This window comes from Mauremys mutica, chromosome 1, assembly GCF_020497125.1.
Source record: "Mauremys mutica isolate MM-2020 ecotype Southern chromosome 1, ASM2049712v1, whole genome shotgun sequence".
Lineage (NCBI taxonomy): Eukaryota > Metazoa > Chordata > Testudines > Geoemydidae > Mauremys > Mauremys mutica.
Genome location: NC_059072.1, coordinates 311,634,040 through 311,648,517, shown reverse-complemented (window position 1 = coordinate 311,648,517; position 14,478 = coordinate 311,634,040). Strand labels below are relative to the sequence as shown.

Here is a 14,478-nt window from a genome sequence, read left to right as displayed (position 1 = left end):
TGTTCTTAACCTCTGAGGATAGGACAAGCAGCAATGGTCTTAAATTGCAGCAAGGGAGGTTTAGGTTGGACATTAGGAAAAACTTCCTGTCAGGGTGGTTAAGCACTGGCATAAATTGCTTAGGGAGGTTGTGGAATCTCCATCACTGGAGATTTTTAAGAGCAGGTTAGACAAACACCTGTCATGGATGGTTTAGATAATAATTAGTCCTGCCATGAGTACAGGGGACTGGACTAGATGACCTCTCGAGGTCCCTTCCAGTCCTATGATTCTATAATATCAATAAGAATACATGCTTATTCGATGTGGTGAATGCATAGAGGAATGATGGAGGAAAGAAGTGTCTGTTTATAATAAAATCATGTGTTTTGGCTTGGGTTTTTTAGATAAATGGATAGAGTGAATGTGTAGACTTCAGTCCAGATTCTATCTTATGATCTGGCCTGTTTCCACCACTATTCAGTAAAGGGGCTGGATTCTGGATATGTAATTAGCCCATGGAGAATTCCCCTGGTAGAAAAGAACTCCTCACTGGCATAAAGAGAGCAGAACCAGTTCCTGCATCAGCCAACCAGCACCCCACCCAGTTGTAGCAGCTATGTCCAGGGAGGAGAGGGAGCATATCAGGGGCTGTGGTAATGCTCCATGCCCTATGCTGGCCCTTCAGACCATCTGTCAGGAGCCTAAGTTATAGCAATCCCTTGGTTATTCTTATTTACACTGGGGTCTGATGGGCACAGAATCAATGAGACATAACCAGCTTTTGATAGCTCCCCCACCTCTCTTCTCTAACGATTGGAACTCAGATACAGGAGAGTTGAGTCCTTACTTAGCAAGCATGTTGTAAGCACTGTGGAAAAAATAGACCTTCAGGAGAATTTAGAGAAGAGTTACACATTAGAAGTTTAGTTACACATGAAGATATTGCAGCAATAAACATACTGTATAATCTCCAGACTCCAAGCTCTAAGTATTTGGTATAACTGGCTTCCATACATAAACAAATATGTTCCAACTTAAGACCATTAAGTTAAACAACCATGAATGAAAATATTTCTATTTAAGTGGAGAGACCAAAATATGGCATCACAATTGTGCTGTGCTAGACATCATTTCCCCTATAAAAGAAAATGTGACTAGTAGTTAGAGCACATAAATTAGAATATGAATCCTATTCCTTCATCTCTCACTGATATGTATTGGGAGACTTTAGGGAAACTGAGGCTTCACAAGACCACCATCAGTTAAAAATGGATATAACATATGCTTTACATCAGTGTCATAAACCTTAATTATTTTATAGCACTGTAGGGTCCACTTACTAAAAAAATTCCTTTAAAATTTAAAAGTATAAAAGTTTGGACACTGGATTGGCCTTTTTGATGGGCATCTCTTTTGCTAGGAGGGTGGGAAAGTTAGAAGCACTTTTCTGTAGGTAGTTCCTGATTTTACACAAGGTCAGACTATCCCTCTCTATGGCATCTAGTTAGTATTTGAAGCCTCCATGCAGAATTTTTTAGCGTAAATTTTACAGCTGTGAATACTTTGCAGGTTCAAGCACTCTATACAAATAAGTTAAATGTAAAAACCAAGCTGATTATATCAGCATAAACAACATTTAAAATCCGATATTGTTGGCTGACTGCAGCACTGCTTGTCTTAAAGGATTATTATCCAAAATGAAAGGCTAACATTCTCTCTCCTAGTTTAAATAAAATTGTGTCTAAACAAAATGCAAATGAGATATTTTAATTCCTCTCCAACAGAGGATGCCGCAGTAGTTAGCATTCAAGCTTAACAAGAGGATTGACCTGGAAATGATCTATTAAGAACAAGCAACTCCACATAGCTAGAGATTAAAGCAAAGATATCACCACCTGAGAACCCAAAGATAATACTTTTAGCTGTAACCAAGTATTCAGTGGACTAAGGTAGGTTGTAAGAAAAAAAAACACTCTTGAGAGCATCTGCAAAGGCTAAATCAGGGGTCAGCAAGCTCTGGCACGCAGCTCGCCAAGATAAGCACCTTGGGGGCTGGGCCAGTTGTTTACCTGCCGTGTCAGCAGGGTCAGCCGATTGCGGCTCCCACTGGCCGTGGTTTGCTGCTCCAAGCGAATGGGGGCTATGGGAAGCCGCAGCCAGCACATCCCTTGGCCTGCGCCACTTCCTGTATCTCCCATTGGCCTGGGACGGTGAACCGCGGCCAGTGGGAGCCGCAATTGGCCGAACCTGCTGATGTGGCAGGTAAACAAACTGGCCCAGCCCGCCAGGGTGCTTACCCTGGCAAGCCGCGTGCCAGAGGTTGCCGACCCCTGGGCTAAATGCTGCCCTCCCCCTCCACAGAAGCAGACTGAATGCAGTGTAGGTGACGCAACAATTCTTCCCAAGAGGCAGCATTTCAGCAGCCAGTGAAGGGTCCACGCTAGCTCTGACTGGCTAATAGTGGAGGGGATGGGTCCATGGAAAATTTAGACTCTTCAGTGAGTCTGAGTGCAGCTGAAAACTTTCCAGTTTGGGGTGTTGGGATTTTTTATGACAAAAATCTGAAGTTTTCTTAGATAGTGCATAGTCTTTGTGTTGGCACTTTGCAGAGGGGTGAATTTCACACAAACACACAGAACACCGCATTTTAGTCTAGCTAACCTGTCCTCACATGAATTTTAACTCACTGTGAGAACAGATGACAGGGTACTTGCACTTGTTTGGTATGCTGTATTCATAATGCTGTGGTTGGAAGGCCAGACCCTGCACATTTGATGTCAATGGGAGTTACGATGCCAGTGGGTGAGGATCCAGTGTAGGGGTCGGCAACCTCTGGCACGCGGCTTGCCAGGGTAAGCACCCTGGTGGGCCGGGCCAGTTTGTTTACCTGCCGCATCAGCAGGTTCAGCTGATCACGGCTCCCACTGGCCATGGTTTGCTGTCCCAGGTTAATGGTGGCTACGGGAAGCGGCGTGGGTGAGCGATGTGCTGACCACGGCTTCCCGCAGCCCCCATCAGCCTGGGATGGTGAACAGCACCCAGTGGGAGCCGCGATTGGCCGAACCTGCCAACGCAGCAGGTAAACAAACTGGCCTGGCCTGCCAGGGTGCTTATCCTGGCGAGCTGCATGCCAGAGGTTGCTGAACTCTGATCCAGTGCATCCTGCAGAAGCGGACCAATTCCTTGGTCTAACAGAACGCAAGTATGCTGGGCATCATACTAAGTAGCACAGCCATCTATTTTCCTGAGACATTCACTAGGAGTGGGAGCAGATGAAATGAGTATCATGTTTATTTGGATTCAAGGGTGGAGATTTTATTTTTGTTGGTTCTTAAAATTGATACTTGGAACATCCTGGTTTTTTAAAGTTGTACATGGGCACTGTCACCACTGGGGTGCCTCCTTCTCGCTGTTCTGGGGAGGAGTTCCTTCCAGGTCCAACACCCCCATCTGCCACTCATTCATGCATCCTGCTGCCTCTCTCTCTCCCTCTCTCTCTCTCTGTGACTCAAGGTCTTCTCTCTTCATTGGATTGGTCCCTCATCCAGGTCAGTGTGTGTTAATCCCTTCTGGGGGTTTCAAAGTCTGTCCATCCAAAAATGGTAGTCTTCTCCCTCACTGCCAGGACTGTGCCACTTCCCCAGTGGCTGGTAGGGGAACCTGGGCCCACTCTCTACTCCAGGTTCCACATCTGGGACCCTCTAATCAGCAACCAATGTCTGCACCATTTAAACCTTGCTGCCATTTCCCTAAGCTCTGCTTCTAAATTTCCTTCCTTTCCTCTCTAATGTCCAGAGCCCTCACTGTGGCCTCCTTCTGCTGCCAGCTTCCTGGCTTTATACTAGCCACTTCTGTTTCTTCTCAGCTGGGTTCCATCATCATTGAGCGGTTACATAGGCCACCTCAGCTGTGGTTTATCTGGTTGATTGGCCCCTTCTCAGCCTCATCACCCCCTTCTAGGCTAGTGTGGGGGTGAACACTCCATCACAGGCAAATTTTCAGAAATTGAAAATCAAGAAAAGTCATGTCTACTTTTTGGTCTAGGCCCACTATATGGCCTGCAGCAGGTTTGAAAGCATGCAGAGGGTGCATAACCATAAAAGTTGGCCAATCAGGGCTACTTAAGCACAGAATATCCTTGTGACTTTGCTCTGTGGGGCACAATTATCTGTTCATTAGACTTGGTAAGCCAATGGTCTGCTTCTTGAGATGTGCATAATGTGTCTCCTGAATAACTCTATCTGAGATTTGGACCTTAGAGAATACGGGCAGGAAAGTGAGAGTTGAGTTTTAAGTCTGACCCTACAGTTACAAACAATGGGTGAAATTCCCTTTCGCTGGAACTGCAGCTCTCAAAGGTTGGGAAGGGAAGGGATGAACCACAGGTCTGAACCCTGGCTCTAAGCTCCAGTAGTGGTAGATTCTATCTCCCCAGCTGCTCTGCACCCACACACATACAGCGTGGATACTCTGGTTTTATGCAAGTGGAATCAGTTTCGCTTAGTGGATGTAAACAGGAGATCTGCATCTAGGGTTGTTTTTTGGCAGTGCTCCTCCTGCTCACTCAGCAGATCCACTTTTTCATGTGAGATATTTGGCTGACTGTTGAAATAAAAGCAACAAGTTTACTTGATCAAAGTTAGGGTTGAGAAGGAGGAATCACTTAAGTATCCAGGAATATCTCCAGCTATCATTTGTGTAAACACGAGAGTAAAGGCAAATAGAGAGAAAATGACAGAAAGGGTGAAGATGAAAGAGCAGAGGCCAAAGAAATTGAACCTTCTGGGAAACCATAGAGGTATATCTTGGGATGGAGAAGTCACCACTAGACACTAAAACAACAGTTAGATCACAGGGGAGATCACCACAAGGATAGAGCCAGTCCAGGAGAATGGAGTGCTGGGGCCTCATAGACTCTACCACAGAAAAACCTAATAAAAAAAAATCATGCTTATAAGTTTCCCATTCATTACCATAGTATTTGAGCACCTAACCCTGTATACCATAGACACAGAGAGATATTTTCAGACAAGTATAGCCTGCCGGGTTCTAGGAATTATTTTAGGGATGTTCTCTGGCCTGTGTTATACAGAAGTTCAGACTAGATTATCACAATGGTCCCTTCTGGGCTTGGAAATCTATAAATCTATGAACCCAGGAATCTTCCACAGCTTCTGGGCTCACAGATGTAGAGGTTAGCTTTGCATGGCTCAGGCTCTCGAACATTTGATATAAGAAAAATTAAACTCAGCAAATTTTCAGAAGCTTTTTTTCTAAAATCCACTTTCAAAATAATTTGGAAACAAAGATAAATCTAATTTTATACACACTTATTCTGTGACATTTTTAGCACACCTCTTGTTCTATCTAAATAAGAAATACATTTTTTAAAAGTAGAAGCAGCACTTTTGGAATTTTAAGCTGTGAAATGATCTACAGAAGGTATATTAGTTACTTTTTTTTCTATGCAGTATACTGACAATCTTTTATTACCTTGTAAACCTTGCTGTGCAAAGCATTTAACTCCTATTTTCATGCTTTCTTGCCTTACCAGTTTCAAATTGCATTAGTCAAACATTTAATGTACCTAGAAAGGATTTCTGCCTGGATGTCCATTTCTTTTTTGTTACAAAAATGTAAAGTAGCTTTAATTTATTAGCCTTTTGTGTGTGGTCACTTTTTAGAGCCTTTTTATTTACAATGTATTAAACCACAAAAAATTGTTCAGCAATATCATATCTCAATAAGCACTTGGATACTGGCACATAGCTTTTGAATATAATCAAGATCTATGTTAAATCATTCAGATCAGAGCTAAGGGCAGAATTCTGTCTTTCCTCTGCCTCAATGAGTCTAGGGCTTTTAAAAAAAAATAGATTGATTTTTAATACCATACACTGATGCAAAATATGGCTACAAAGGGGTAAATTAAAAGCAAATTTTCATCTTAACTCTAAATCATCTTGCTTTTAGTAATTTTAAAACTTATGGCTGATGAAACAGCTATATTGTAAACCAACGTAGCTTGGATTTGAAGTTACATAGAAGACCGGAGATAACATTTTGCCTGACAATAAATAAAGCCATTATGTGCTGTAGTCTGAGTAGACAAACTGCTGTGAGTGCGTCCCCCCTCCATTCTTGTTTACTTTGTCTCAAAATATGCTATAATTAAGCCTTTTCTAGCTGCTTCCGTGTTGTCTTTTCAGATCCAGTGCAAATCTGTTTCTTTTTTAAATTAACATTTGAAAAGGGAACGTAGCCCTGAGGAAGTGAGAGGATAATAGCACAGCCTATCTGGTCAGGCGTGGCAGAGGCTGGTGCAGTACAGGACTTTCCCTGTTGTTTTGCCAGTACATTCCAATCCTGACCTGCAGCACTTCAGCTACACCAATCCTGTGTATCTCCCGAGAAGAGGCTGCCAAACTGCATCGTGTTTTGGGGATAGAGCCAAATCTCCACAGGTGTTGGACGAGACAGACTCACTTTTTACTTGTCACCTAAATTAGGATTTAAACAGATATCTCTGGAAGAGAGAGGCTAGTACTTTAGTGCTCTGTGCCACATAGCTTCTTCTGCAAGTCACATTGAACAAGTACTTGATGGGTTGGCCTCAGTGGTCGAACGCAAATTAACCTTTATTAAAAAGGGAGTGCTGTTGCTCACTGATCATGTGTGTATTAACAGGCAACGTATTTTGGCCCTGGCATATTCAAAATAATGGTCACAATCCTGCCAGGTGAGGAGTGTGACCCTGGCAGTGTTGGCACGCTGAGACTCTGCGAGAGGGGGGAAGGCGGAGGAGGGGTCAGGGGAGCCTCCTCAGCCAGGAGCTCAGGCGGGCTGGACAGGACGGTCCCGCGGGCTGGATGTGGCCCACGGGCCAGAGTTTGCCCACCCCTTTAACAACTGGTTCTAAACCGGCTTCTAAATTTAACAACGGGTTCATGTGAACCGGCTCCAACTCACCACTGGATCTATCCTCCATGAAGAGGTACTGAGGGACTGACTGCTTTCTTCATGGACTGCCTTCTGAAAAGGGGGACCAGCTACTAGAAGAAATGATGTCAGCATCAATAGAAGAAGAGTTGGGTTGAATTTAAGAGACCTCCATCTGTATGTTTTGATGGTCTTTGACGTAATCTTTCCGTGGGACAGTCTGAACAGAAAGGAAAGATATGGGGAAAGACAGAGCAATAATTGTGTCTTCGGGCCCCATCCTACAACCATAAGAAGTTTTGCCAATGTCTTCCATGGACGGGGAATAGAGCCCTTAAATTATTTTGGTGATGAAACCTAGGGTCCAATCCTTCCTTTTGCCTCAGTAAGGTCTACAGGATCAGATCTTAAGAGTTATCCATCTTTCTTGAGTATTTCCAAGGCACCTATCACTGTGATATCCAGCTGGTCTTTCTTCACAGAAAACTGGCTGCTGTGGTGGATAGTGCTATATTATACAAAATCTGGATATATTGTGTAGGAAAGTTTGTTCAAACTATTCAGGTCCATTCTTTTCATAAAGAAATCAATCTAGGAAGTGAAACGTCCCTTACCACTAGAGTATTTAAGTGCCTGATGAAACCTCCTCTAATAATTTTCTTTTTTGTATTGGGATGTAGGACCTACATTAAATAAGAACAGCAATACTGGGTCAGACCAATTGTCCATTTAACCCAGCATCCTGTCTTCTGACAGTGGCCAGTGCCAGGTACTTCAGAGGGAATGAATCATCAGGTGATTCATCCCTTGTTGCCCATTCCTAGATTCTGGCAAACAGAGGCTAGGGACATCACCCTTGTCCATCCTGGCTAATAGCTATCACCCCTGTCCATCCTGGCTATCCAGCGATTAGCTGCCAGAATGTTAATAACCAGTTCCCTACCAGGTCTTCGGCAGCACTTCGGCAGTGGGCCCTTCACTCGCTCCAGGTTTTCGGCGGCACTTTGATGGTATGTCCTTCAGTGCTGCCAAAGACCCGGAACAAGTGAACGACCCATCACTGAAGTGCCAATGACAACCTGGTAGGGAACAGGTTATTAAGCACCACCCGGTAAGTTCAAGCCCGAGACCCCCAACCCTAACTGCCCCCCCAAAGCCCCACCCCCTACCCAACTTGCCCCACTCTCTGTCCCCTGACTGCCCCAACCCCATCCACCACCACCCCAACAGACCCCCAGAATGCCCACACCTACCCAACCCCCCGTTCCCCATCCCCTGACCACCACCCCAGAACCTCCACCCCCTCAAACCGCTCCCTGCCATTCCTCCCAGCCCCAGCCTGGCCCCCTTACCCAGCTGCTCAGGGCAGTGTGTATGGATGCCGCACGGCCCACTGGAGCTCGCTGCCCCACCCCCTTACCACGCCACTCAAAGTGGCAGGAACTGCCCAGGAGCAGTCCAGAGCGCTGGCACTGGCAGTGTTGGCACGCTGAGACTCTCTGCGAGAAGGGGGAAGGCGGGGGAGGGGCCAGGGGAGCCTCCCCAGCTAGGAGCTCAGGCGGGCTGGACAGGACGGTCCTGTGGGCCGGATGTGGCCCATGGGCCAGAGTTTACCCACCCCTTTAACAACTGGTTCTAAACTGGCTTCTAAATTTAACCACCGGTTCGTGTGAACCGGCCCCAACTCACCACTAGATCTATCCTCCATGAACTTATCTAATTCCTTTCTGAACCCATTTATACTCTTGGCCATCACAACATCCTATGGCAAAGAGTTCCACAGGTTGACTGTGCATCGTGTGAAGAAACACTTCCTTTTGTTTTAAACCTGCTGCCTTTGAATTTCATTCGATAACCCCTAGTTCTTGTGTTATGAGAAGGAGTAATAGCACTTCCTTATTTACTTTCTCCACACCCATCATGATTTTATAGACCTCTATTATATCACACCTTAGTCGTCTCTTTTCCAAGCTGAAAAGTCCCATTCCTATTAATCTCTCCTCATATGGAAGCTGTTCTGTACCCCATAATCATTTTGATTGCCCTTTTTTGTACCTTTTCCAATTACAATCTGTTTTCTGAGATGGGGTGACCACATCTGCATGCAGTATTCAAGATGTGGGTGTACCATGGATTTATATAGATGCAATATGATATTTTCTGTCTTATCTATCCCTTCCCTAATGATTCCCTACATTCTATTCGCTTTTTTGACTGCCACTTCACATTGAGCGGATGTTTTCAAAGAACTATTCACAATGACTCCAAGATCTATTTCTTGAGTGGTAACAGCTAATTTAGACCTCATCATTTTATATGTATAGTTGGGATTATGTTTTCCAATGTGCATTACTTTGCATTTATCAACATTGAATTTCATCTGCCATTTTGTTGCCCAGTCACCCATTTTCATGAGATCCTTTGTAACTCTTTGGACTTAACCATCTTGAGTAGTGTTTTATCATCTGCAAATTTTACCCTTTTTCCAGATCATTTATGAATATGCTGAATAGGACTAGTCCCAGTACAGACCCCTGTGGGACACCACTATTTACCTCTCTCCATTCTGAAAATTGACCATTTCTTCCTACCCTTTTTTCCTATCTTTTAACCAGTTACTGATCCATGAGAGGACCTTCCCTCTTATCCCATGACAGCTTATTTTGCTTAAGAGCCTTTAGTAAGGGCCCTTTTCAGGCTTTCTGAAAATGTAACTACACTATATCCACTGAATCACCCTTGTCCACATGCTTATTGACCCACTCAAAGAATTCTAGTAGATTGGTGAGGCATGATTTCCCTTTATAAAAATCATGTTGACTCTTCCCCAACAAATCGTGTTCATCTATGTTGGGGAAATTCTGTTCTTTACTATAGTTTCAAGCAATTGCCTGGTACTGAATTTAGGCTTACCGGCCTGTAATTGCCAAAATCTCCTTTGGATTCTTTTTAAAAAATTGGCATCACATTAGCTATCCTCCAGTCATCTGGTATAGAAGCTGATTTAAATAATAGGTTACAGATGAGAGTTAGTAGTTCTGCAATTTCACATTTGAATTCCTTCAGAACTCTTGAGTGAATACTATCTGGTCCTGGTGACTTATTACTGTTTAATTGTGTACATACTATATTATATAGAGTTTATGTGGATGCATTTATCATAATGAAACCAGACGTTAATTCCATCCTTCTCTGAATATATTGTCTGAACTCTGTTTTATGGTCTCTTTTCTTTTAATTTTTTAGAAGTGCCTACTAACCAGAAAGCATTTTGGAGTAGTGTTTCTATTCACTTCTAGCTAGAAGGTATTTTAGTTCAGGAAGAACTGGCACTGCTTCTTTTATGAGGCACCTTTGGATAAATATACATTTCAGTTGCCATGCTAACATGGACTCACTCAATTGATTCCAGTAAAACAAAAACATTTTAGTGACACTGCCTTGTAAAATATAATAATAATACAACAAAGCTGCAGGTCTTGCCAATCGCAGTGGATTTTACAATTCAACCCTTACTTAGTATATATTTTCTGTCAGTGTTTGTTTAAGGTTCCAGAACATCAACTGCTTCTTTTCAACAGGATTATGACTACTGTAAAATAGCCAAAATATTCAGGAGCTTGAAAATGTAAATTCAATGCACGGGTGAATTCCTACAGTCAGTTTGTTTACCATATAAGTCATTCTCAGGCTCATTTTCATCATGTTCATTTGCCATCAACCTCACACTCTTTCCTTCCACCAGATTCTCTTTATGTTTTTTTCAGTATTTTGTAGTAGCAATGGTTAGTAGGAAAATTTTAAATAAAAAAAACCCCACAATACTTTAAGGTTGAAAAAATACAAGATGTACATGAAATTTGTTGCACTTGATGTGTAGTTGTTCCCCACCAACTTTGATTTTCAGAAATGAAACAATGTTTAACTTCACAATGACAGGACATGTAGGAAAACGGATGTGTCAAAGCGTCAAAGACAGATCAGGGGAAAGAAACACTATTTTAAATAAGTAACTCTTCCCGATAGCAAGTTGATTGCAGGATAAAGAAACAGCCTGCAGAGTTGCTACTGTCTGGTAAATTACATCCTAATAAAACTCCATTGTGATATCCCCGTGATTTTAGCTGATAAATTATTATTAGAACGCTAATCACTCATCCTTTCCTACATGAAAATACACTGTTACTGAAGTTCTGCCATTTTATTATATCATAGTTTTAGAAAGTTCAGTATTCCTAAAAAAAGAAAAATGTCCTATCAGTGTCTGTACAACTGCCTCCCAAGCGGTTGAGTATTATCAAGTACAAGGTCGGTAACCTATGAAAAAATATTTTGCTATAGCGTGATAGTTGTCATAATTAAACTCTATACCTGGAGGGAGAGACGGACCTTTTTTTTTTTTCTGAATGCGCTGTCTTATGTACCTCTGCAGCAAATAATAATATATGAGTGTGAAATTCAAAATCTAAAATGAGACAAGGGTGATTCCTGATACAGGCTGAGCCCTCCCCTGAACAGCTGTGGGTCACGGTCACTTAGCTGCTCTCCGCTATACTTTAAAGGCACACGCACGCTAACTCTACAACTCGTCTTCTGTCCAGTTGAACAGCTTCACTCGCCTTCCTGAAAGCCCCGTCTGAAAGAATTAGCCGTCTGCATAAATCCTTTGGTTTACATTACGAGCATCGCAAGCACACCCACCCAATTCTGCTGTCTACTCGCTACTTCTGAGCCATCTAGTCGTCGTCACAAAACTATTTCCCTTCAGTTTTTTTCATATACTCAGTTGTCCTGCAGGTGTCAGACTTCACTTGCAATAACCCAGACGATGGCACTCTCTACAATGTCAACAATTAAACTGATTGCGATAAAAAAAATCCACGTTTATTATGTAAAGGGGAAAAAATCCTAAATGTTGCTTAATGCTAGGTCCAAGACGGTACAAAACCCCTGTAGTCACCGTGTGCTTTTATTTGGACAAAAGTTGGTTAATTCCAGTAATTGGTGGCGTCTCTTAAGAGGAACAACAATAAAACCAAAGCTTAAAGACGAAAATATTCCCAAATGGGTGAGAACTTACTTGGTTTAAATGCATGCGTTGCTATCCAGCGTTTTTACTTCAACAGTTATCAGGGCACGTTTCAATACCATTTATAAATTAAATCCATTTAGGATTTTATTTGTTTTGCAGTCGCCCACCTCATCCACTTTCTCCATGTCTATGTTATTCTCTTCATCTTTCAGACACTGTCCCTCAGTTCAGGTGGTCTTCAACACTTCCAACCAAGGAGACAGCGCCTGTAGCTTCGCTTTAGTGCAACAGATGAGTGGTAAATTCCTCCCTGGCTGTTTGTTGTGGCGTCTCATTACTCTTCCTGGGAATCCCATGCCGACTGCAAGAAGTAACAATCCCTCCCCATGAAATGTTTCCTGTTGGAAGAGCAACTGCGAGGCATGAACATCAGAGGGAAAAGAACACAAATAAGCTGAAGTTGATGCTTTCCTGCCCAGGAGATCCGCTCTCCGGTATTAAGACACCCCTGCCACAGAAGAGATACCTCGCATCGGAGATCACCCCTCGGATTGTCTTGCGCGCTGGTTTGTTCTGTCAGCTTCTCCGCACGATCATTTCTTTCTGTCTTTCCCTCCTTGGTGTGTGGCTGAGCTGCTTCTCCTAGGGACTTTTTTCTTTGGGTCTGGTGGGGAGGCACGGTAAATGCCTAAAAGCGCCGCCTGCAGGATAATCAAGGGATAGTCCCCACCGAGGAGCAAAACCGGCTTTGGGCAGGCTCCGTTCCAATGGGACACGGGGTGCAGGTGACCTCTTTCCTGGTAGCCTCAGCCACCCTCCTCCCAGAGAAATTCCTCGCCAGTTTGACGTGACCGTTCCCTTCCTTTGGAAAATGTTTTAGGCTGATTTTTTGATTTTCTATAAAACGTCCAAGAGCAAGTCTGTCCCTAGGGTGAAGTCAGGCGTGAACCACCAACAGTCAATGTACAAGCAACAAAGAATCCTGTGGCACCTTATAGACTAACAGACGTTTTGCAGCATGAGCTTTCGTGGGTGAATACCCACTTCTTCAGATGCAAGACTTGCAATGTACTTGCACCTTCCAGCTGTGCGCCAACAAGAGCGAAAAGGAGTGGTTCAGAAATAAACGACAGAACAGGGACCGACTCAAAAGAAACCCTTATGTGACCGCTGTAATTGACAACCCCCTGAAATGCACAGTGAAAACACACAGCAAATAATCGTTTGATTCCCTACCCCCCGAAAAACAATGGTCGGCGCAGTCGTTTCAAACTCTACGATATTTGCACGCAGTCATGTTAGGTGTTCGTTCTTGCTAAACAACACAGCATAAAGGTGAGCCAATCATCCCCAGCTGCAGCAACATCTCGCCTCGTAGAAGTGTAAGATTGTTTCAGCTGCTGCTTTCTTTTGATCAGCAATAAACCCCTGCAGTTAGCTTGGAGTCCTAGTTTCTCTCTTAGCGGAAGCTTTCTATCTGCCTTCCTATCCCGCGGCGGAGCTCCGTGACCCGTTACCATTTCAATGGGAGTGCGTGTGAAAGCGGGGCTGCTCTCTTTTAATGGAAGAACTGTCACTTGCCCCGCGAAACTCAGATGCCAGAGAAAACCGGAGCTCGTAGACCCGGGGGAAAGGGATTAGTCCCCGTTCCCTACATCTTTAATCAAAATGAGGACAGTGCCTATCACACCAAGTTAAACCTGTTAGGAATGAGACACTGTGCAGAAGGAAGAAGTCCACGTGCCTAAGTCCGGGTTTGGGCATCAGCGGGGTGCGAGGAGAACAGAGTGCACGGCCCTATACTGTACACGCTGAAAGGAACGCGGGCAGACGAGTGTCAGTTGCATGGGAACTCAGGGGTTCCTTGCTTAACTTAGCTTATGTCCTCAGACTCAACCATCATCCCAGCTTGCCTGCTTAAAAGCATATCCCAGCTGATTCTGAACTCCTGCTCCACGCAGAAAGAACTTCTACTGTAGCCAGGACAGAGACTGAGATGAGGAAATTGCCACATTTCCCTTACATTAAATATATACAATATTTCCTTTCCGTTTCTTGAGCAGACCTAGAATTAGCATCACAAACCCTACATGAAGTCTTGGTGTTTCATTCTGCTTTAGCTCATCCATTTAGAACCGCAGGTTTTTTGTTTGTTTTTTCAAAGCTCACAACCATGTGTTCTAACATTGCTAAAGTCTTAAAGGGAAAGACCAACTAGCCAGCCAACACTTCTTGGAAGTATTCAAACAGTGTAATGACATAAAGCAGTGCCTGGGCACAGCCCTGCTGCAGAAGCAATTCATCAGGAGCATTATGTCAGAGACTGGAGTTAACTTGTATTTATACAAAAATCAGTTGTGTAGCTTCACCAATAACTAGCTGAAAACACTTAAACTCACTTCCACCCATTCTCCTTGCAGACTGCAGCTCCCTGGACTTTCTGAAAGTCCCTTCCAGTGCTAACACTGGAGTTGCATGTGGGCACTTTACAGATGGTGCAATGCATTGCTTATAATAAACTAAAA

At 43.6% G+C, this 14,478-nt stretch overlaps 1 protein-coding gene across 2 annotated transcripts in view; it reads right to left on the bottom strand.

Annotated features, from left to right (window-relative positions):
* TRPC4 (transient receptor potential cation channel subfamily C member 4) overlaps positions 1–12,896 on the bottom strand; it is a 199,358-nt gene extending 186,462 nt beyond the window's left edge. The window contains exons 1-2 of one of the 2 annotated variants that reach the window (XM_045015238.1): positions 12,480–12,896; positions 12,002–12,366 (exon numbers count right to left, since the gene is read on the bottom strand). The gene's annotated coding sequence lies outside the window, so the exon portion shown is untranslated. The remainder of the gene's footprint in view (positions 1–12,001; positions 12,367–12,479) is intronic. The other variant, XM_045015230.1, reaches the window with a different exon arrangement.
* Between the last annotated feature and the right edge of the window lie 1,582 nt (positions 12,897–14,478).